General features: G+C 41.0%; 1 long non-coding RNA gene across 1 annotated transcript in view; it reads right to left on the bottom strand.

Moving 5' to 3' along the window:
- Positions 1–6920: 6920 nt before the first annotated feature.
- LOC135413563 (uncharacterized) overlaps positions 6921–25100 on the bottom strand; it is a 73403-nt gene continuing 55223 nt past the window's right edge. Inside the window, exon 6 of the long non-coding RNA XR_010430288.1 lies at positions 6921–7363. This is a non-coding gene — a long non-coding RNA (uncharacterized LOC135413563). The remainder of the gene's footprint in view (positions 7364–25100) is intronic.

Here is a 25100-nt window from a genome sequence, read left to right as displayed (position 1 = left end):
CCTCCATGAGCACTACTTAGCTTGTTACTCCTTCATCCTACATTGTACTTCTGTTCCTGTAGGCTCCCTTCTCAAAGGGAGCCCCTTGAGTTGAGTCACTTGCACAGGCAAAAGGAATTATGTCTCCACCACTACTTCATTATTATATGGAAGATGGTTCTGACTTCTTCACTGGACATGGGGCCAGGAGGGGTCTTTCAGCTGTGTGAGCAGCCAGTGTAACTCAGATACCTGTTTCCTATCTCCTTCTCTGCATGAAAAAGGCAGACTGACGTGCATGTCTCCTGGACCATTGTTTGGACCATCTTCTGGGATGAAAGGCATATCATGACCACGACTGATCTCCTGTCTCCAATAGTTCTTCTGGTGTGTTATATTTCCCAACTGATAATGAGGAAAAATAAAGGCAAAATTAGGCTGACACTGGTCACCTATCTACATCCAGCTTTCTGCCAGGAGACAGGTAGTGGTCGATGAAACACTTCCTCAATTGTGTTTCGAAGGGAAAAAAATCAAACCCAAATTATATTTAGGAAGGCAATATCATTTGAGGGTGAAGGAGAACCACAAAACAACATAACTTGGTGTGAAATAGTCAAGATGTGTGTACAGAGTGCTCCGGGTATCACACCCAGATCTTTGGGATTTACCATTGGACCTAAACCTCCCAAAACTGTCATGCAGGTTGTCCTAAGCCTGAATTTGGGCTGTGTATCAACTAGCATGCAGAATCAGTGTTGGAGACACAGAGAGTAAATGGTAATTCCATGTCATTCACATGCATGAATGTCTCATGGGTCCCATTCACATGGACTCCAACTAAACTGAATACTGGGACTTGCATTTGTATTAGGGATCTCTCCTCTGGGATATGAATCAGTTTTCCTCTGGTGGTAATGTCAGGTACCTAGTAAATGGACTGCAAATGACCTGCACTCCAATTACCCTGCATCAGCATGATCCTACCATATAGAACTTGACTTATGCCAACTGAGCAAAAGACAAAGTATACATATTTTCTTAATAAATTCTCAAACTTTTCTTGAACCTGAGCTAAACCTTCTTATCTAATATCAAGTAATTTAAGCATTTTTAACATTCTAAAGACAAGTTAATCCTTTTATAGAGAAAAGTCAGAAAATGGGCTTAGAATGACATTTTAATGTCTATGGTATGTTAAGCTGATGAAAAATTTTAACAGCAGTTTTAAGCACTTTTGGCTAAAATGTTACTGTGATCTTAAAGCATTATAAAACATAACTATCATGCCAAATTTCTAGCTGTTTGTCAATAATGTAAAATTTTACACACTCTGCCAACACAAACTGGGTTTTTTCCCAATAACTTCAGTTCTCAGATGTTGTTTTAGTGACATGACACATCTGAGTCTTAATTTGACCTAGCCTTAGACTTACATCTACTTGTCTCTTCTGGGCTCCCTACTTTTCCCAGGTAAGTTTTGCTGCCAAGTAGCACTTGATTTTCATCTGTTTTCAGGGGCTTCCTTTCTATAATTGTTCTGTTTTTATCAATATGGCCATTTCAATGCATGCTAAAGATGATGAACAGGCAATCCTAAACTCCTCTGTTTGTTCACAAGAAGAACTAATATTAGAAGTTGAACTATTGATCTGTCCAACACATTCTGCATCAGTTAGAAAACCTATCTTAGAGTTTTACTTTCATTAAGGTTTTTTTGTCTCTGCTGGAGGTAGTAAAAAAAATCAGGAAAGTTTCCTCATTTTCTATTACTGTTCTTTCTCAGTGTCTAAAGGAGTTCAGAGTTTAATAAAGTACCTCTTCAAAGACTGGCAAACTGATCTGCAGAGCCACCACAGAGACCACCACATATCACGTAGTTTAAGAGCAAAGCAGTTCTGACCACTAGTAAACCCACTGAATGATCAAACTTCTAAGCATATCTGCTAATTAAACATCCACCAGGTTGCATCTATTGCCCAAGCCTGGGAACCACTGCAGTGTTATCAGAGAGTTGATCCTATCCCTGAAAGCCCTCAAGCACCCACTTGCTCATTACCCACACCCTGAATGACTCTCCCAAGAACTCACGCCCCAGAGCTCCCTACCAGAGCTTAGTTCTTGGTTTGTTTGCTTTTTCCAAGCCCAGTTTGCTTTTTAGCCTTTCAATGAAGGGAGTGCCCTCATGGAGGAATGCAGGTGTATGCTTGGCTCCCGTTCAGCCTAAAGACAATCCAAGACACCTTTAGGTGCTTGGAACCTGGAATAGGACTGATAGGAGACCTGTGCCCTCCTGGGACAGCCCAGAGCATTTCACATGGCTCTGGGGGACTGCCTAGAGGAGGTCTCTGGAGCTTTTCTTGCAACTGAAACCAGTGCGAGCTGGGTGTTTAGAAGTGGATGGAAATGGAAAATGGGGCTAATTCAGGTTTGGAAACAAGCAGCCAGTAGTCAGCAGGCCTCAAACACAGTCCATGATGCTGTCTGGGAGCTGACCTGATGTAGTCCTCAAAAGCACCATCCCTGACTCCATGTCGTGGCAGCCTGTGAGTGTGGCCTCAGCAAAGCTCAAGAACCTGCTTTGGCACACGGTGAAATCCTAATGAGCATGACTGAGGTCTTTGTACCTTATTAATACTTTAGCACATCATCCTCCTGCCCAAAGACAGGAAGATCAAAAGAAAGGTTAAATTTGGAGCCACGTGTTACAGTCACAAAGCCAAAGTCCCACCTCTATTCCCAGCTCAGCCAAACTCTTCCTCCAAGAGCTGCAGTAAAATTGCATTTATTCCACTTTCTGTCTGTCAAAAGTATAACTCACATTTCACAGTCCTGTGAGAGAGCTGTGGAGAAAATATCCTTTCATGATAGAGTGGGGTCAGGTGCTGTGTGGAAGAGGTTAAATAATTTGGGGAAAAAAATAGGTGACTTGTTCTCAGATCTGTGTCTCTTCCAGAGATACCGCCTTGGACTCCCATTCCTGAGATACACAACCAGCACATTCTGGTCTGTGGCGTCATATTTCTCTTATTTTAAATTAATCAGATAGGATATTCCTGGTTCACAGATGCAGAAGGGTCAAATATGTGTCTTTTAACACCTTCTACATCACCCACAGGAAAAAGGCAAGAAAACAACATACAGCCACCCTTCTGCCCAGTGCTGAAACAGCCTATGGCAATATACAGAGAAGAGAAATATCTTTACTTAGTTTCCTATTATAAACTGCCTTTGGTTTATAAATGATCCCATATTTACCTTGAAGCATACTGGGAAATTTTAAAACTTTAAAAAATTAGATTTACCTTGTAATGATCAGAATTTCAAAGGAGGTGATTGGCAATGAAAAGGGTTTGATCTTCACCTGACAGCAGCAGAACAGAAGTCATCCCTAGCCTGAGCCACTTGAAAAAGGAGGAACTGCAGAGTTTTAATTCCCCTATGGTTCTCTTCAAGATTAGCAGCAAACAGCAATTTCTGTTTGTTTTTACAATAATATCCTGTTTTGTAATCCACAGGAAAAGGAGTATGAAAGTAGCAACCTTGGCAGGGATTGGGGGCCAAGGGACTGTTTTCTGAAATCTCAAAGCTCAGGAACACAAAGACTTGGAGGAATTTCCAAGTGCAGTGAATGCCAAATGGTAAAGAAAATGACATGACAATGAGAGAGAGAAATGATTTATTCACCCTCTTAATAAATTCTTCTTCTAGGGTCGCTTTTTTCTTCTTCGGTGAACAACTGACAGGCAGTTACTTCCAATGCTTTTAAGTAAGCACCTACTACAATTGTAAGGGTTGTTAATGTTTTAGGTTTTTTTTCCAAAGATGTAACAACTGAATATAATAATAATAAAAATTGTGAGTGTAATTTAACACCAAATAAATGAACAGCTGAAAAATACACAGATGGCTATGAAAATAATGGTATTATTAAAGGGGCTATATAACATTTCTGCTCAGCCCTTACCTGCAAACCCAACTTTTATTGGTTATGTTTTTCTCCATGGAAGATAATAGCTGGTGTACCTATCCATTCAAAGACTGGAAAGAAAAGTGTGTTAGGACTAGAGAAGAAGTTAAAAATAAGCCTGTGCCTACTGGAGCACTGTTTCAAAGGGCCATAAGCTAGAATAAATATTGACATAGTAAGGAAAAAATATGCAACAATAGCAATTGTTCCAAATGGGCATGATTTGGGAGCTAACAGATCCACACGGAGCTAAACAAACCTGGACAGGGACCAAGGCCTCACATTTAAAGTTACTTCTGGAATTTAACTTTCACTGATTTCAGTAAGAATTAGACACAGAAATATCTGCATGTGTCTAGGTCTGATTCACTACCTGACATTGTTTTCAGCCATTCCCCAACCTCAACCCCTTCCAGCAAGGAGAAGCAGAACATTATGAAAGAGGTGAACCTTGGGACAGAAAATGTCACAGAATTCCTCTTTCTCTGCCACAAGGCTGTTCTGGGCCTCCTTTCAGTTCTTCATTCTGCATTTATTTTAAGTTAATTTCTCCTAAATATGGCTTTTATGCTATTATGAATAGTGTCTAACACTTCTTCCTCTGTCTGACTATGTTTTCTCTTCTCTTCTCTTCTCTTCTCTTCTCTTCTCTTCTCTTCTCTTCTCTTCTCTTCTCTTCTCTTCTCTTCTCTTCTCTTCTCTTCTCTTCTCTTCTCTTCTCTTCTCTTCTCTTCTCTTCTCTTCTCTTCTCTTCTCTTCTCTTCTCTTCTCTTCTCTTCTCTTCTCCTCTTCTCTTCTCTTCTCTTCTCTTCTCCTTTTCTTTCTCTTTTCTCTTCTCTCTCTTATCTGGTCCCTGCATCAGTTAGCTGCATGGAGCACACTGTCAGAGCACATCACTGGTTGCAGTCTCTGGTAATGCTTCAGAGATGTTTTTACAGACATGTTTTTACCCCTTAAAAATATGATCTTATATTATGCAGGCAAAAATATTCAGCAAAGATTAGTTTTTATTGCAAATTCCCAATGTTTTTTCCCCAAATCTTGTCTCTAGATATTTTAATTTTCATTTTAATCAGTTCAATAACCTACTTAATTATTCATTGGAAATTATTTCAACCACCTTGTTTTGGAATTAAGGTTTCTGAAAGGAAATACAAGGCAAAAAAATAATGGTTAATTTCTGTATTCTTTCTTCATTCATGCAAACTCCAGTGGAAATCAATAGGTTTGAATCTCTTCTTACACCAGTCTTCCACTGATGTATTTTTAATGGACTTCATTGGAGCTATTTCTGATTTACAAACCATCTTCAACAGAAAGATGTGGTGAATTTGCCTTGGAAGCAACCCAGCAAAACCCACAAAATTTGATTAGTTGCTGCTAACATCAGGAGATAAGGATTTATAAAGTTAAAAAAAAATGCTTATTTTAATCCACAACAATATTTAGACAATCTGGGCCTAAAGTACAGGTAAATCAGTGGACTTCCAAAACCACACTCAATTTTAAAGTAAGAGTACAATGGAAGAGTGTATTTAAACATTGCTTTATTCTTCTAATATCATGAAGCAGTTTACTGAGCTGAAACTATATATTCTTATTAAAAAGTTCAAAACTGTATGGCAGGTTTTGCATTCTGCAGATAATATGTGTCATCATAGTTTCTGATCAACATCTGTTGGCCACAGCAGTCCAGGTATTCATGAATGTCTTCCCTGAGTGGTGAGGTCATTTTAATTGTGCTGATTTAATTAGAGAGAGGGAGAAAGAGTTTAAAAACACCTTGCTACTTTTACTGCAAAGCCAAGATGCAAACGTGGACTTGCAAGATCCTTTCATAGCTGCTAAAAGAGAAGATTTAAGAGTGCTGGCATCACAAAAATGCTTCTTTTCCTTTTTTTTTTTTGTCAGATAGTCAGTTCCAGGTGTATTGATATGTCCATATTCTTGTAAAAAGCTACTCTTCAAAGTGAAGCTTCCAGTATCAAGAAACATTTTGTCTTCTTTTTCTATTTTTCTGCTGATTAACTTTTTAAAGTGAACTTCTTGAAGTACACCCTAAGTCTCACTTTCACACATGATAAGGACACTTAAGTGTGTGTTAAGGCCTATCTACACATTAACATTGTGCAACTAGATAAACCAGTATACACCCAATTTTGCATGCAGTTATAGTGCTGCCAGCTCAGTTTTACTAGAAACTAGCTGAAGTTGGCATTTCTAGATTAGTATAAATTTGCTTCTTCTGTAGCATGGACTTTACTGACTAGAAAACAAAATTAATGTTTCCCAGAATTGATACCACTGTGACAAACCTTTGCATGGTGCAGACATCGAGCCCACTGAAAATGTTTCTTGAAAATGTTCCTCAGGAGCAAGTTTTGGGTGCCTAATGATACACATGAGATGTGCAGATGGGATTCCCAGAAGTGCTTTAGCACATATCCAGTAGTGACTCACTAAATGAAGTGTTCACCAAAAAAAAAAAAAAAAAAAAAAAAAAAAAAAAAAAAAAAAGAGATCTGAACAACTCCCTCTGTCACAGTGGATAAAGATGCTCAGTTTTTCAGTTTTCCTCTGGAATGTGCCCATCATGCTCTGAGCTAGCCATGGTGTATATGAGGGAGCTGAGGTGAGAAAAACACCCAGCTGCCAGCAGCAGTGACATTGGAACAAAGCGGCATTGTTATGGCTAGGAAGGGTGGCTTCTTATCTTTCACATACTACATTCCTGGTTCAAACAAGGAGGTACACACGTTGAAATTAAGGTTCCTGCTAGTCCTCCTCCCCGCCTTCCCTAACTGGTTTATCCCCTTACCTCTCCTACCTGCTTACAGGGATAGAAATGGTAAGATCCACCGAAACTAAACCCTGGAAACAAAACTGTATGTAACTTTTGATCAAGGAAACTTAAAATTTCTTAGCAACATGCAAAGGGGTGTGCAAAAAAATGTTCAAAGGACAAGTAAGGGAAGAGAGATAAAAAAACTTTATGTATTTACTGAAACAACACATAGAGAAGCAGAGGTGCAAATGGATATATTGGCATACAATGGGAAACCCTACGGTTTTGGGCTCTGTTGTAGCCCTGACCACAAACATAACACCTGGGCAACATAGTCGAGTTATGTTATTTTTCTGTGACTGTGTGGCACCAAGACTGTATTCTCCAGGGCAGAGCTGGAGCTGTAGGGATGTTTTCCCCAACACTCTGGCTCTGCAACATAGATATTCCCATGGGAGTGTGGCAGACACCACCCTGCCACGGGGGTTTGGAAGAGGATGGCAGCTGGATGGTCTTGAGATCCGAGCAATAGTCTTTACAAGTGTTCGGGTCCCATAGCACTTTGCAAGTTGTCCTGCCACCCTCTACTCTGGGAGTAGATGCTTGAACTGTGAGGAAAACTACACCACCTAAGGGGAACAGTTATAAGGAATTTAAAAAGCTGCAAAAGTTCAGCCGAGACTGGTGTCAATGCTGTGCTTTGTACAAACTGAGTAACTAGTGATGATCAGTTTACTAAGCATTTGGGGTTGTGACAATTATTTCACTGTGGATACACTTCAACATTTCTTGAAAACTCGTATTTATTTTAATATCAAAAGATTAATTTAGGTACTTCCTCTTAGGTTCTCTTATTGAAGGTGTAGGCCTAGCTATTCACAAGAATTCACAAGGAAAGCTCTATGTGGAAAAGAAATAGGCCCAGGGATCACATGTTTCATGGTGGAATACAGTCTGAAAAGAAAAACCCTTCCAACTTCAAATATTATTGTTTTCCTAAATTAACTCTGGGAGATTTTAATCTAGATCTTGGGTCTCTGCCAGGGAACACACACCGCTCCCCACATCCCTGAGAACATTGTGGAGTCCCGTACAGTCAGCTGGCACAATAATGAAATAGCAGCCAGTTAACTCTCTCACTTCTCCATAAAGTCGTCTTCTCTAATGCTGTTCTTCCTTTAACTCATTGGAGTTCCCAATTAGCACCCTGTGTAGGGGGACACAAATCCTTTGTCATCTTTTGAGGGGTTTTCAGGGAGGTCACAGGACTATTTAGTGAAACTAAAAGGAGGACTTAATACACCAGATTACTTCCTGCAGTTCAAAGGGATAACTCTTCAATAATACTGATTAACAGGTCAGGCTGGATCAGGGAAGGGTAGTTAGGAAGTCTTGAGATGGTGCCTGAGAGGGAGTCTCACTGAGAAGGGAGGCAGGGATTTATGGTGACTGGAAAGCTCTGAGAGCACATTGTTTGGGCCTGAATTCAAGGGGCCACAGTGAAAGTAGGCTGGTCAAACACAAAGCAAGTGGAGTGCAAACAGGACTCTCTTCAGGGTATACCCTTGTGCTGCATAAAGTGCATCCTTGAGCAAGCTTTTTGTCCTACCTAATTAAAGCAAGTGGTGATGCTGCTCATTGCTTATAGATCACTGTTTTCAATCCCTGTCAGGGAAAATTCTCCTGATGAACCCCATGGGATATAACCTGAATAGAGGAGGGAAGGTGGAGCATGGAGTTTTGCCAGTGCACGGAGAAGCTGCGTCTGGGTTCGTTTCCAATGAATCAGCGCAGCCATCTGGGGGAAGGGGGAGGAATTCCCTCACTTCTTAATCAACCTATCTGGGTTTTAACAGGGAAATATTTTTCAGTAAGATGTGCTGTGCATATCTGGCACTTGGCCTCTTGTTACTGCCAGCTGTCACTCCGATAATGTGTTATAAATGATGGCACACCAAGCAGACAGGGCTGCAAGCCCATGTGATTGTATTGCATTATCAAAGTGACAACCAGAAAGAACAAGAGCTCTGGCTGCTGAATTGGTCCATAAGTAGATTTTGTGTTGTTGATATTACTATTTATATACAAAAATGGAGTTTAAACATTTTTAATATTTTCCCAGCAGGAGTCAGGACTCAGTTAGGACTTCAGTGCAGACAGCTGGGGTAAGGCATAAAATAAAACTTGTTTAAAATTCTGTTTTCATAGACTAAAGCAGGCAAAACAATAATTGTTGATGAAATTAATTCAAGTGTACACTTCTAATTTCACATCTGTAAGCACAGGAATCTTAAGTGACTTAAACTGGCATCATTCCCTCAATAACTCCGTGCCTACATTATCATATGCCATGGAGATACCTTCTGTGATCTACACATCTGACAAAACCATGGATGTAAGGTATTGGATGGAGATTCAGCAGAAGCAATGCAGGTATATCCAGAGGTATCCAAGGGTGGAACAAGTTGGTAAAACCTACTGCAGAATCTGAGCTGGAGCCCTTGGGTCAGTATTGTTGTGAGGAAAGTCTTTCTGCCAATACCCAGGAGATATTGTCACCTTCCAGTGCCATAGTCAGGTCTGTGACTCTGCTCTTTAACAATGGTTTGGTGGCCCAAGAGAAAGTTCTTTGTATGTCTGGATGGGGAGGAGGGCTTTCTCAAGCATAAAGTGACACAGCATGAGCAGAAGACAACTCAATCCTATAACTCAGTTCCTCAACTCTGGAAACCTCTTCTGGGACTTCTCTTTCCCAGAAAGCCAAAGGAAGACTCCAGAAGTTAAAAGGAGCTTGTCATAATTGCATGCTCTCTAGTTCTTGGTTCCATCTACTTTTGGAAAATACAGTAATAAAATGCTAAAGGAAAGGCTATTCTTGGGATTTATATGTTTGGTCTCCGACGATCTTTTATGGAATATAAGTTTTCTGTTCTTCTGTACAAAGTCTAAAAGTTGTTACCCTGAACTTGGCAACTTTTTCTATTTCTGAGTGTTTCACAAGATGATGCAGTCATAGTTTCTTCTGGGAGATATCTACAAGCACCAAAAATATGTGGCTTATACACAGGGCACAGTAACTCCTTCCACACCAAGCATTACTGGGTAAAGTTCAAAAGCCTCAGAGACAAAGTCAGAGGTCTTTGTTGTGTTGGTCCATAACTCCTATGATATATACAGAGATTGCCCTTTTGAGAGGTAGAAGAAGGGGACAAGTAATAAACAAAAAATGTAGGAGGGAGCAGTGCTCTAATCCCACCCAGAAGTGGACCAATGAACTGTTGAAGTCTCTTATGGGAATGACCAGATCCTCCTACAGACCTAAACCTTCTAAAGGGTGCAATGGGGGAAAAAAAAGAGAAAAATTAGCCATGCACTTGCAACAGATTAATGCCATGAATCTATTCAACACAACCTTTCCATGAAATTTCTACAAGATGAAATGGTAAATATTCGTCAATTAACACCACTCTTGTCATTCTAGGTAATCACTCTAAACACAGCTGGAAACAATGTTTCAAAACAAATTAATGATAAGGTTATTAAATGTTGTAAATATGTCAAGAGATATAGACATGTCATTTCATGTAATTATACCAAAAGGGACATTTCTATTGTGCACAAGCTAAGGAAATGGTCATGTATCAGTAAGAAAATGTCACAGAAGTAAAGTGATTCAGTGAAGAAATACTCTGCTCTGTATCTCTACATGGCAGTGTTGCTACCAGGCAGTACCCTCACATTTTACTAGCCCCTTGATTCATACTGTATAAAATACTTTGCTCTTATGGACTTGCATAGGAATGCAGTGCAGTCATTGAATTCAAATGTATTTAGAAATCTTTGGGGTCAGAAGGGAAGGTGATGATTATCTTGTGTTATGTAGGAACCACAAAAATTTATCTAGTTATTTTCAGAGTGAGAAGACTGATGTTTTCCTGTGTGATGTGTGTGAATTCTGCTTAGACCACAGTCAAGGAGAGATTGGATGGAGGGAGAGTTGGTGCTGATTCATGGTAACAGCCGTGGGTTGTGTCTGGCACTGATAGAAGTGTAGCCAGAAGACTCCAGAAATTTTTGTGTCTAACCATCACTGATGTTCTTTAGAAATCTTGCATCTGTTTTAGAGCACCATGATGGGTCAACTACACAGGGTGTGAAAAGCTTCATACGTTCCAGAGGAATTTCTGATGGAGCAATGTGCAAATAACTTCATGGCTCAGCAGAAATAAGGGTAGTATCTTTGATGTGGAGTCAACAGACATCATTTAATTTTTGGCTGGAGTGGGTGAGTTAGACCAGGAGGTTATGTTTAAGACTGGGCTTGAAGCAGACCTCTCAGTTCTGCATTCTGAGAATTCAGGTCCAAAAGGTCTATTTGTTACAGAGTCTTGGTAGCTGCTCCAGCTACTCTAGAAAGTGTATTGTGACTCAGCAATATAATGACTCAGCAACCAGTATTTAAGTCCCCTTCCTCTAAGCTGAACCTTCCCATCCGCTCACATATCAGTTATACCTATATAGATAAAGGTAAAACATTAAAATATGGGCTATACGTATGCATCCCAAGTAAGAAAATTGTCTAACTTGTTCCTGATTCCTACACCTTTACCCTTCTGGCGAGCAAAACACATGACAAAGCTGATACTCTAAATCTGTAATAAACTATTTGGCAGTTACTTTTAATAGAATCATTTAATGTAGGTGATTTTTGCCCTGCCTCCCACCCTCTCTTTAAGACCAGAAGACCCTGCAGCTATTTTCTCCATGTCTGGAGCTGCCCTTCCTACACAGCACCTCATGGCAGTGTCTGGGTCCATCTTTGGCAGTGATGTCATCTATCCCATTTCTAGCAGTTAATGAAACACCCACATTGTAGAGGTTAATTGGCTGCTACAACTCTCCCAGCTAAAGAAAGGCAGATGCAGGTTAGCAGCGTGGGTTGTTAGGGACTTCTCTTTCTCTGCTCTTGCCCTCCCCACCCCAACGTCGTCTCTTCTGGGGGAGCCATTTGTTATCCATTCAAAAGTATTGTGATTAGTTTCTAACCTTAAAGCTGGAAACACTCTGGTGGAAAGGGGGAAAACAGAAGAAAAACACTCAGGGGGAGCTGGCAGAGGATCCTGTATTCTAGCAGGTTTTTACATGATCTTGAACAAGTCTTTGATCGTGACTGAGAGCTTTGGTTACTGCTGTAGTACAAGTGATAACAATATGCATTAACTGGCTTATGCTGTAACCATGCTCGTGTTTCCGTGCTGGAAAAAGAGGGAAATTAAAAGTTTAATAAGTATCCTTGGAAGCTTTTGTCAAGAGATTTTTTCTCTAGCCAACCTATTCCTCAAAGCAAAGTGACAAACATATACCTGTATATAAATATAGTATAATTAAAACAAGCTGGATTTTTTTCACCCTTACAGTACCCAAGATATGTATCAGGGCCTATGAATAAAGCTATTAAGCTTGGTTCGGAGTGATTCTGCATCCTAAAACCCATGTTAAGGTTTGGTTTCATTGCTGTAATATATTGATATTTCTCCTATTCCCAGTTCTTGCTGAGAGGTGGTTTTGGTTTGGTTTGTTTTTTGTTGGTTTTTTTTTTTTTAAACTTAATATTCAGGAAGTCCAGACTCAGCACTTAACTTGAACTTAAAAGTCCAAAGTTCAGTCAGCATGGACTTTGCATCCAGCAAAGGCTTCTACTACAATGCCAATATAACTGTTCTTAATTCACCCAACAAAGCAGCCTTTCATTCCATCAGGCATTTTCTTCCTGGATCATGTCACTATAACACATACAGTATCCCATCCCATCTGGTCATCAGAGCTGACAAAATAGCTCTGAGGGCGGTGATCAGAGGACACAGAAAGAGGTGCAAAGTGCTCCATTATGTTTTGATGACACATTTAGTTACAAAGAGTACATCATTTACAGGTCACCTTGTTCTGACCATCATTACATAGCTGTTCAATTCCTGACGCAGGTGTGCATCAGCGTTACACAGCGAGGTAAGCACCTGTAAATCCCACTTGTTTTTACAAAATGCTAATACCGGGAAAGGATGGATACTCGGGAAAGGATGAATTAAAAAAAAGCTCCATATAAAGGTGTTTAAAATGGGAATCTGAATGAGGATACAAAATCCATCTGATACGTAATCATCTTCAACAAAAACAAAACCTACAGGTTAGGAAATAAAGACATATCAGTAAAAATAAATGCACCTTGCTTCAGTGCTGTATCCAACAGATATCTGAAAGCACCATGTCCTTCATCTTCTTCACGCTCATGCTCTAATGCATGGCCTGAACAGTGACTCCTATGCCTTTGTGTCCTTAGATCAGCATATCTGACTCTCAAACACATCATTATTCTGGAATTTACTCTGCCTTAGCCTGATGAGATTTTGTATTAGACTGTAAATTGGAGTAAGCTGAGGAATATGTATAAACAATTCACCTCAAGTGAGCTTGCAGAACAACTGCAAACAGCTGAGTCCTTCTCCCTGCCTAATCCCTCTGCCAGGAGCAGGCAAGCCCACACGTTGTGTGGCTCAACAGCACTGCCTTGTGCTGTGCAGACAAGCCAGCTCTGTGCAAGGAGCTCCAGGAGGGGCTGGGGAACAGCGCGAGGAGTTTGTGCTGCATTTGCAATCTCCAGCCCCTTTTTCAGCTTCTGGGAGTACCTTCTCATGCTATAACAGCTTTGGGTTTCCACCTTTCTTCTATTGCCCTTACAGCCATGTTTATTATGAAATTATTGTCACAGTAAATCCACTTTCTGACTTCTGGGACAAGATGTATGTACCAGATAAGGTGGGAGTGTGTAAATCTATTACTCAAGAGATTTCTTTGTGATACAGGAGGCACCATTCCTAGTGGCTGGCATGGAATCAAAAGCAGAGTCAAACCAATAATACTTGAGACAATTCCCATATTTCTTGGGAACTGGTGTCTAGCTGGGAGGAGCTTGTATGGCCAGAGGCAAAGTCAAAGTTATTAACCTCTGTCTGTTACTCAGGAAACATCCTCTCCTGAAGGTATTATCACAATGTTATATAAGATGGAAAAAACCATATAATTATATAGTGGAGTTTGTTTTTCATTAGCAATGCATTGACAGTTAGTATATTCATGACACTTTTAGAGGATTAATGCCCAAAATCAAGCCAACACAGAGGCAAAATTATTGCTTCAAATTTAATTTGTTCCATAATAATTTCCCATTGAGGAAGCATAATGATGCCACAGACACAGGCCAGAATATATTGAGGAACAGTTTGCAGAAGCACTAAAAAGTTTTAGGTCCTTTGGGCAGCAACATCATTAAGCCTGTGTGATCACATCAATGTGCCTCTTTAGCAGCTGCAAGCATGACATGCTCTGCCTTCTTCCCACCATTCACCCATGTAACTGCTCTTGAATGGATGGTGGAGTGTGCAACTTGTTAATAGACTGTCCTGATTTGCTGTCCTTGGGGACTTCCTGTGGCTCCTTGGCTTATGCCTTCTGATCCAAATTTGATACACAGGCTCCCTTCAGTAAACAAATACATAGAATTCAGATAAATTGTTAGGCGCTTGATTTAGGTAGTTTTTAATTTTTCTTTCTAGAAATCTAGTTTTGGATAACCAGGTTTGAAATTACCAGCCTTAGCTTTAACCTACATCTCCAATGGCTCAATTTTTGACACAAAGGTGATTTTTTTTCCTCCAGAAAGTACACAGGTGTCACGAGGAAATAATTCTGACTCCCTAAAAAGTCTTTCTGTCTCTGAAAATAATTTCACTTGAAAGTTTCCTGACAAGATAATAATTTCTATGAGTTAATAAAGAATGGAAGACATGTTTCACCACCACTATATGGACAGAACCAAGCTACTTAAATTCCCTTAGTTTTCTAGTTTACGTCACAGTGCATACTCTTTGATACATAATACCTTTAATAACTTGCTTGATAAACAAGAGAACGGTGCTTTCATTTTTATTGGGTACATTGATTTTTTTCCTCCAGATTACCAACCACGAACCTAACCTGATTTTTTTTTTCCCTACTATCTGGTGAAAGTTAATTGTTACAATTATTAATCAATCAGTTTGCTGCCCGTGGTGAGAGACTGCAAACAGCAAGTAAGAAGGGAAATACTGAAGCCTGTTAGGTCAAACCGAACTTTGAATACCTACAATACCCAGGGCGATGTCTGTGGATCCCGTGGGTCATGCAAGGTATGGTGCTGCATGAAACACAGGTTAAGGCTTTATGCAGAAAATATTTACTCTGTGAGGCAGGATGTCAGGCCAGGTAACTGTAACAGCCTTTCTTGGCCTCAAAGGCTGTGACTACAAGTGAATGAAGCAGGGGCATGGTGCTTGTTGCCTTGTGCTTGGCACAGCGCTGGCAGGCAATGGAGGAGGAACAAGGAATTCAGGCTAATTTTTCACTCCCTGGTTTGTGGACCTTCCAGTTCCCCAGCCACTGTGTATGATTTATTAGATTTAAAGCACCCAGGCTTTCTCCTCCACCAGCTGCAGCTGCTCCTCTCCCTGCACTGACTCACTCGTGCTGGGGATCCCTTGAGTGCCTGAGTCACCCGCTCCACAGCTCCTTCACAGAGGCTTAGTGGGGGGACTCCAGCCCCTTGGAGTTTTCTTGGACTCAGACATGCACTTGGGCAGGACACAGTCCTCAGTATCTGGGAGAGCTTTGGGGAATATCACCGTGCCTTGTAGCCAGGGGTTATGTATGCCATGGAGCAACATCCACTGTGGCAGAGGCAAGATGTGGTCCCCATGCAGTATTGACTGGGAGGAGACCTTGGTGCCTCAGTAAAGGACTCTACTGTTCAGCTTGCTCCTGGCATGGCCAGGGGAATTGCCTGTTTGGCATGTGGTTTGAGGAGGCCACCAGACAGTGTCCCCAGTGGGAAAGGACGAATGCTGGGTCTGCATGCTGGGGAACGAGTGGATGTCAGGGCACCACCTCCTTGGCTAAAACTGGGTCTCTGCTGCTCCCCTCTGATGTGGTTTGTACTTTACCAGAAATGCTGCAGCTGCTGGGCCTAAAGCAGTTGTTTGGGAAAGAAGGAAATTTAACCCAGACCATGAGGATTTGCAATAGCTTCTCTCCATTTTTGCCTATTCTTAAGCATTGTTGAGCACCTCGGGTCCATTCTGGAAACCACTGGTGGTTCAGAGGCATGCAGGAATCTCCTGCATTTTGGGTGAATAACCTGTGCTCCAGGGCAGGGGCATCTACATGCCATTCCAACACACCATACTGATGGCAGCAGGCAAACTACCTCATGCTTATTTACGAAAATTTCATCTGTGTTTTGATGGTGGTCGCTGTGCAGGTGGTTTTCTGATACTTGGCATGAGGCTTTCCAGTTTGGATACACCTGCAAAGGAGATCTAGAAAGCTAGAATGAAGAGACAATTTGGGATATGTTACATAAATAGAAACAACTGGAATGGGAAACATCTTGAGTCACTAAATTCAATATCATAGTAATATAATCTGATGTGGGTTAAAATCTAAGGCCTAGAAATATTAAAGCTCCCCTCAGGACCTGGACTGCTGATAGCAAGATGAGGAGCACTCAGCAAAAATGAAAGAGAGGAAAAACACTAGGTAAGAATAGCGATGAGCTTTATGAATAGCAATAAACCACATCTAGACCCACAATGATTCAGACATGTTCACTGAATTCACATGCTTTGTCTGGGAAATGTTACTCTTTTCTCCAGCTCAAGCTTCTGACGGAAGCACATGTAAACTGCACATTTGCTTTGAAGAAAAATGTGGTTCTTGCACAAGGGTCAGAGTATGGTGCTGTGAACTATCATGCAACGGGGGGAGACTGCCTGCCCAGACTACTTTTGCCAAGAGATTATAGGTTCATAGTAACAGCCAGTGCCTTTACAGTTTTCCCGGAGCTTAGTGAGGCAAGGCTAGAGCTGCATTAAAAATTAATGGAAAGAGCAGTTGTAACTTGTAGGCAAACACAATGAATGAGCAATAATGGGCTGGCCAAGTCTTTGAGGACATAAATCTTTCCATCTGAGGCAACCGAAGGACTTTGTAACGTATGATTAGTGCCTGTGTTTTGGTTGGATTGGAATGCAGCTAAGGATGTTGTGGGTTCATGTCCATTTGCTTCAGGTGGTAAAAACCAGAATGAGCAGGATTCTATGCAGCTCAGGAGCTGTTCTATAACCATGGACAAAACAACTACCAGGGCTCCTGTGCCAGAGAGGAGAAACAAAGAGAGATACAGATTATGGTTGCAACTCGGGATTAAAGTGGAATGTCACTTTTAAACATATTTTTGATGCAAGATTCCCCAATTCTTGTGCTTTCTCTCTCTCACATGCACAGAATTGGTTTGTCATGGACATTGCTGTAATTTCAGCAGCAGCTGAAGCCATCCCACCAGCCAGCTCAGGTCCAGCCCAGCTGTGATCCACGTGGGAGGTCAGAGGCTGAGGAAAGCAGAACTGGTTGAAATCCGGTTTGCTTGCCATGGCCTCAGGACAACTCTGAACAACAGTAGCAGTCATTTTAATAAGATCATTGCTAAGACCTGAAGTGGTGTATGAGAAAACGGTGAAGGTTGTTCTCCAAGGAGAATTGTACCAGTTCTTCTTCCCTTTCTCCTTTATTGGCAAAGTGTTTGGCATATGACTTATCACAATGGCCAAAGATGAATAATAGAGAGTTTTCTTACCCTTCTAAGACACACGCTCGGTTTGTTTCATTTTTATAGTCCTCAAAGATCTGGAAAACTCTCTACATAAACATGGACAGATTGAGGCCATTTACTCATCTGTGCTCCCGGGACTATATTTTTTAATGAAGTAAAATATTGTCTACTATCAATAGTGACTTCTAATCAGCTGAAAGAAGGCTGTAAATGTTCACTTATAAAATTAATATTCTGATCAATAATGACTGGCTGATACTTGACAGGTCATAGCTGTCTTCAGAGACAAATATACTAGCATGTATTTTTTCTAGATTATTTATTGCTCTTTCCAGAAATTACTGTAACTAATCAGTGGGAAAATACTCTCTCTGCATACATATGTCACCCACTAAAACCACAGTCAGAAGATCTGGTAGGAAGTCAGTAGGGAGCCAGGGTGATAGCAAGAGTGGTGAAGCCCATTTTAACTAGAAGTTTCTTTCTTACTTACTTTCCCTGATTGCTCCTGGGCATTAGATAATTTGGGGTGCCAAAACTGTATGTGTTCTGGCTCATTTTGAGACTGCAGATGTTCCTTTGCCCAAAGCTTGTCTCAAGTCAATGTGGTAAGATCTGCAGTGCTAAAGGTGCATGGGTTTCATAGCCTGCAGCACAGAAAAAGCTGGTATCACCCTTGACTGCCTATCAGTCACCCTTGATCTTCCTATCTTTAAGGAGAATATGCCTATTTACACCTGGATCAACTGGATTGACCTTCAGCATGAATCCAAACTGAGGCTCAAATTCATCTGTCACACAGTTTAGACACAGGACTAGTGGAAATCTTTATTTCTTTGCAGGAAATTGAAATGTTTGAAGACAGCATAATCAACTGCTTTACCCCAATCTAAGACAGGAAAATATTTTCCCATCAGCTTCCGCCAGAAATATTGCATGTTTTTCACTCTTTATTGCAAGAGGAAAGGTACAAGTGTAGAGAGATGGGAATTTTATTTCCTCAAAAGCAAGATGTCATAAGACAAAAAACTCTTTATCCGATCATACCATCGTGATCTGCCTGCCCCATCTGCCACCCTCAAATCTCAACACCTCTCCCCACAAGTATCTCTGTCAAGACTTTGATGTTCAGTTCTTCTGAGAAAAAGACATCATAAATGTCCTAAAGTCTGCTAATGCTGAAAATCTGTTCCATCCCATTTTACAGTTGCACAAGCAACAAGAACTGTACATCATTGCTGGAGTTTGATATTGACTATACAGCACTCAGACAATGGTAAAAACCAGCCACATTTTCTTCTGAACATCAATGGCCTGACCTCTGTCACTGGCCTTTATAATTCAGTTATTTTTAGGGCTGGTTTTTCCTCTTTGGCTAGGAGCTAACACAGTCTCTCTTGTGATCTTTGAATCTCTTCCAGAAAGTGTCCTAACTTTACGTTAGGAAGCACCTACTTTCCCTGGAGCCATGGGCTCACGTCTCAGCACAGCCAACTCATGTTTTCTGGTTTGACCTCCATGTGGTCTGAGAGAGCTCAGGGCTTGACAGCAAAGGGGGACCCAGACTTACCCCATGGACTGTCTCTGAGCATGTCATTCCCTGTGCCTCTTGCACTGCTGCTGGCACACCCTGGTCAGCACAGTGTGGGGCTGTGAGCTTACCTTCCCCCATCCCACCTCTCCATCACCTTGCTCCAGGAGGTGATAAGGGAGCAGAGAGCCATGAGTACTTCCTGGGTGTGGGGAGATTTGTTGGGCTTGGTCTTTTCCTGCGGGTGCTGGAGGGGAGATTCTTGTCTTCTTTGGAGCACAGAGTTAGCTGCAGGCACAAACCAACCACTTGTGTGGGGAAGAGTGGGGGATGATCTTTCACACAGGTCCTTCAGATGGGATGTCCTCTCGCTGTGCAAACACGTTAGAAATCAGTTGTGAGTAGGGGTTTTCCCTGTGCCCTAACATTTCCCCCACTCCTTCCAGCTTTGCATGCCTGCTGACATTCTGCCTTTTATCCTCCAGGTAGCTGGATCCCAGTGATGCACTCTGAGATGAGAGAATAAGATACTGAGACTGACACCAAAACTCACTGCTTTTAGGGAGTCAGTCCAGGTCCAGGCTGCTGTGTGTGACAGCAGAGTGAGCTAATGGTGATGAAAAGGTAGGGTAGCGAACACCGAGTTCTTGCAGCCTTCTTGGGCAAAAGAATTTTGCAAAAAGAGAAATTTGAAGTTATTATCCTCACTGGTATCCTCCTGTTTCTTTCTTTGTAAGGTACCTGTCAAAAATTATTTCTGATAGGCTGCTGTAATGTGCCAAATTTCTTCATATCTGATGCTTTAAGTTTAACTATATTTATCTTGTTTATGAAAGCTGACAAGTGATACGGCCATAATAATGCTAGCAGAAATTGCACAGCAATTTTACTTGGGTTCTTTTCAAGCCAGTGGAACTGTTAAATGAGATTAGTGCAGTAGAAGGGTTTATGGCAGCCGTGAGAAACCAGATAGACACATATCGCAGAGAACCAGCGATAGACTAAGAGGATCACATACAGGGACATTGTGCCAAGGAGGGCTTGGCAGCATAACACAAGTGCATCTTTTAGCTCTGTGGAGCTCTGTGGAGATCTGTCTTACTGTATTTCTGGTAAGTTCTCCACTTATCCCAACAGCTGTCTCTTCCTTTCCTTCTCCAGCCCTTCATATATCTTTCAGTGCCTTATTCTGATACTGGTCATGCTTGTAGCTTGATGAGGTTTGTTAGGAGTAGTGGGGAACTGGAAACAATGGTGCCTATTATTCTCTTTGCAACCCTTAGCATAGTCCAAGAAAATCTGTGTGTTGGTGGCTACTGCTTTCTTTTGTTAGCCCTGTTTTCTCTGTTTAAAGAAGGTGCCTTAGTAAGACTGTAACTCACCGCTGAGGTAGTTATCTTTGTAGAGAAAGAAATCTATGCTTTCCCTTATATATGTGAAGTGCACCTTATGTTACAACATGTTATATATATATATATATATATATATATATATATACACATATATATATATATATATATATATATACACACACACATATATATGTGTTGTTATATATGCAAGTCCATGCTGACCCTTCCTCAGCCTGGAAGCTTCTAAAACGAAGAGTACCTTATGTGTACTTTGAATCTTAGCAAGAGACTGCTAAGTTCCCATTCCCTCTGGAGCAGACATAACTAACAACAGCTCACATAAGGACTCATTGAGATGTTGCTCTGAGGTTTCAGCTGGGATGCAGTCCTTTTCTCCCTGGCTGAGTAGAAGCCCAGCTCATGCTCAGCTCATTTCCTAAAACCCACTTCCTACATGCCATGAAAAGCTATTCACATTTCAGCCCCAGTGACAGGCAAAGGGCGAAGCTGGAAGCATGTCCAGCTACCAGGTGGAGCAGGCAGATAATTTAGCTCCAGCAGAGACACAGACCAATAGACACAATGAAGATGTAGGGAAGGGAGGAGCAGCTGGGCAGTAGACAGGCCTGTGAGCCTTCCAGCTCTCTGGGACATGGTTTGAATTTGTTCCAGCCATTCAAAATGATCTTTCACTTCTTGGCAGAAGCTCATGAAGTTTCTTAGCTAAGCAAAGAGAGCACAAGTCTTCATTGTGCATGGACAGAGACAGACACTGGTCATTTGATTATTGTTGTTGAGAACATAAATGAGTGCAATGTTGCAAATGCCACTGGAGGAAGTGAGAGGCTCCCTCATGAAGAGGCCTTGGATGTTATTTGTATTCAGAAGCATCCTGAGATGAAATCATAATTCTCTGGCTGAGTGACCATCCCCATGCTCTGACATGTTTCTTTTTAACTGCACTCAGGAGGCTACTGCTGAAAGCAAAGCATTTATTTATCTCCCTACTAATATATTTTCCTTCTGTACAATCAAGTTTTCCTCGTGGATACAGATGCTTTGCAATGACACTTATAGACTTTCCTTTGAAGACCTTAGGAAAGGTCTGTACCGACACCTAATAAGTTGCTTTCCATACCCCAAATAGCTAAAATCTGAACAGGAGAAGGATTATTCTCCAGACTTTACAGATGGTGAACAGAAGCACAGATAAACTGCACAACTTCCATGTGGTTATTCTGGAAATCTGTAACAGAACCAGGCCTTGAACCGAAATTTCTGGTCTCCCTGTGCCAGACTGCAACCACAGTCTGGCCTTTTTCTCTGAAGGTACATATTTGTAGGGTTTTAAGGTTAGAGGAATGATCACCTTATCTAGTCTGACCTCCTCTGTGTCAAGTCCAAAAATTTCTTCAATCAAAGCATGTTTTACAGAAGAGAATACAGTTGTGATTTGAGAGACCAGGACACAGGGAATGATTTTACAACTTCCCTCTGTATTGTTCCAATGGCTAATCATCTTTGCTTCTGACTTATTTTTCATATGGATGAATCTGGCTTTAATTTGGTCCTGGGATGCTTCTTTTCTGCTAGACTAAAAGGACCTTCTCTATCTGTGTTTTCTTCCTCTCCTTTTCACAGACAATTTTTTCTTGTGTCTAGAAAGCAGTCAGGTTGACAAGTTACTTGCTGCTGAATCCTGGGGATGTGTTTCTTCCACCTTGTGCCTGTCTTCAGTATTTTCCCTTCTCTTTTACAAAGCAATAATTCAAAAGCTTTAAAAAAACTGAGAAGAGGAGAATAAAGGAAGTCAGTAAGCCATATTCTTTACTTCCAAGTGCAGTGAGAAGCAGGTAACCAAAGGAAGAGAACTGATAGCACTGATGCCAAATTCTGCTCTCATTCGTATTTCTAGCGGCAACATATTGAGTGGAACTACCAGATGAATACCTGCTACCAGATACTGATTATGTGGGATTCCCATTCTAGTGTGACAAGTTTTGCAATGAGGCCTCTCATTCTGGGGCACAGAATATATTGTGGACTATTTCTGGCAAGTAGAATGTCCCAGAACTTCAGATCTCGTCCTTTCCGTTTTTACTGTAGACCATATACTACTGATGTTACACGACAGTGTTTTCTTGTGGGCATTGGAATGATATGAAGCATATAGTTGGGAAAATGCTTGGGAAGATCCATGAAGGTGAAAGGATGTAGGAACTGAATTGTAAGCGATATTGTTGTTTATAAAGCACATGTGTAAGTGACTAGGGCATTAAAAGGATCCATCTTCCCACAGGGATTTTATCTATGTTGAGGAAATAGTCTGTGGTTTGTGTCTGTAGAGTTTAAGACCTCTTACTCTGTCCAGAAAATAGATATATAGCTCCCTAGAAAATCCTCTGCTTTACCAGTGACTCAGAGCCCTTTATTCTGTGTGTGGGTATATAGACCACTAACACATGTAAAGTGTGAAAGCAGGACATAATGGTGAGAAAGGAGTCAGTACAGATTGTTTAAAACAAAGATATCATCAAAGCTTTGGAGAAAAATCCAGAAACATCAGAAGATATAGAACCTTAATTAGGCAAAGAGTTAAAAGGGGAAGAAGCAGAAGCTGATGAGGATCAATGTTTAACCTGTCTCAAGAAGCAAAAGGGCAAGTGACTGACAGCTGCCTGTCCAGCAAAGGGAACTGGGGAAAAGCACTGCAACAGCACGTGGTAAATGCTATTAATGTTTAGCCTTCTAGAAAGTTAGACCAAATCTATTACTGCATGTTTTGGCAATAAGTAGTGATTTTATGATTGTAAACTGTATAGTTCTATTAAGCCCAATGAAAGGTAGTCAAATAAAAGTGACAGGAAAATTTGAGGGTTCTTAATAGCCCTAGTGAAGTGAAATAGGGTAAATGCCCCTATTTTCTTCAGCCAGTTCTCAAGAGACATTTTTCATAAAGCTCATGTTTTCCACCTCGTTAAAGGAGCAGAAATATCAGTTATCAGTAGTCTTTGCTAACAGCACATCTCCAGCTTGCACATCCCATCCCATGAGCACAACTTTTCCCGGCCTCCATCAGCTCACTGACCCCAACAATTCAGCTCCAGTTTGTTGAGTGTGTGATTCAGCCCAACATATATCAGCTGGGATCAAACCAAAGGACAGTGTAGCAGCTGTCCACCAGCAACTACAGGCACAAAGTCCACAGAGAGAATAGAAGGAAATGTAGAGGTGAAATTTCCTTGTTTTCACTCATTTCCTTGATTTAGCATCTCAGTTGTTCGTGGTAGAGTCTGTTATTTTCACTGTCAACAGCCATTATAGTTCAAGGTGACATGAGTGGTGAGTCTACAACTTTGTTCCGGGCATGAGAACAAGATAAGCTTATTTTTGCAGCTACTCAGGGCTTCAGTGTGCTTTGTTTTCATCCTGCTGCAGTTTCTGATCGCTTTGCTGTTGGTGGGTTGTGGCAAAGGCCTGTATTCACAGCAGTTTTGAGCCTGGGACAAAGTTCAGACAGCAGGGCAGGTTTCTCAGAAGCTTCATAAACTGTGTTACAGATGCCGGTGCAAAAAGTGAGTTCCAGAGAAATCCATCTGGAAAGCAAAACTTGTTTCCTCAGGGCAGCAGAACAAGTAGTGGCTGTAGCTGTGTGGTTTTTCATACCTTTGTGATTTCAAATTGAAAGTATCAGTACTTTATGAAACACAATCTATTAAAATTCTCAAATCAGTGGGCTTAGGAACTGATAAACCTATACTGCATTACACAAGAAGAGCTTCTCCATTGTATATGACTGCTACAAAACTTGTCACTGCTCAGTCTATGTTCTAAAATGACAAATTCACTTCTTTCAGGCTTAGGTTAGGTTTTTCTTCTTTCCATGCTGTGTACTTATATCGAAAGGACATTTAGAATTCAGGCTTCTCAAATGGTACATGGTATGTATTTAAAGCAACAAAACACAAAGTCCTCCACAGAGCATGTGTTGCTGGACAACCATTCCAAGCTTTAGGAGACATTATTAATGGGTGGGTTTTTTCCACTTTTCTTTCCAAGAACATTTTTAATCTAAATCAAACTTGGGTAAAGATGAGATAAACAAATGACACTTGAAAAATAATAGGAAACTATGGAAGCATCCATAGGTCCAGAATGATCCCAAAGCCCTTAGTATATTGTATTCTCTGCTAATGTTATAACCAACATGATTTTTATTGGCTGAAAATTGGGAAATAATGTTAGGAAAGTCACTATACTGACTTCAGAAAACACAAAACAAAATTTAAAGGATACAGGAAACAATTCCCTTTCAAAGTGCGTTTCTAATCCAATTTCTGCCTCTGTGGTTATCTTGTTATCAGCCAGATGAGACCTATCATCTGCAAAAATTTTATACTCTTCAAGGGAGAAGCAGTTCTCTCCTGATCTGTGATTTTCAGACAGCAGGTGGATAATACGGCAGATGCTTGCTGTCCTGAACAGGAAAACCAGAGCTGGAACTGAGGAGGTGTTTCCAATGTGTAGTAGAGTACACAGGAGGCAAAGGCACTGGAGACTTAGGCTTAAATTCGACACGATGCTTTGTATGCTTCAAAATGGACAAAGACATAAGGCCAGGAGCTAGGCTTGTGCAAACCCAGAATTTCATTTTGAAAAATTGATGTAAAAAAATACACAAGAAATGAGTAAAGTCATTCAGTGAAAGTTATGAGTAGATTTTGCCTACTTGATGCAATTGGCTTTGGGTAAATCTTCTTAAAATTACCTCTGATTTTAGGTAT

This window comes from Pseudopipra pipra, chromosome 4, assembly GCF_036250125.1.
Source record: "Pseudopipra pipra isolate bDixPip1 chromosome 4, bDixPip1.hap1, whole genome shotgun sequence".
NCBI classification, from domain to species: Eukaryota; Metazoa; Chordata; class Aves; order Passeriformes; family Pipridae; genus Pseudopipra; species Pseudopipra pipra.
The sequence above is the reverse complement of the archived record's forward strand: the minus strand, read 5'-3'. Positions and strand labels throughout refer to the sequence as shown.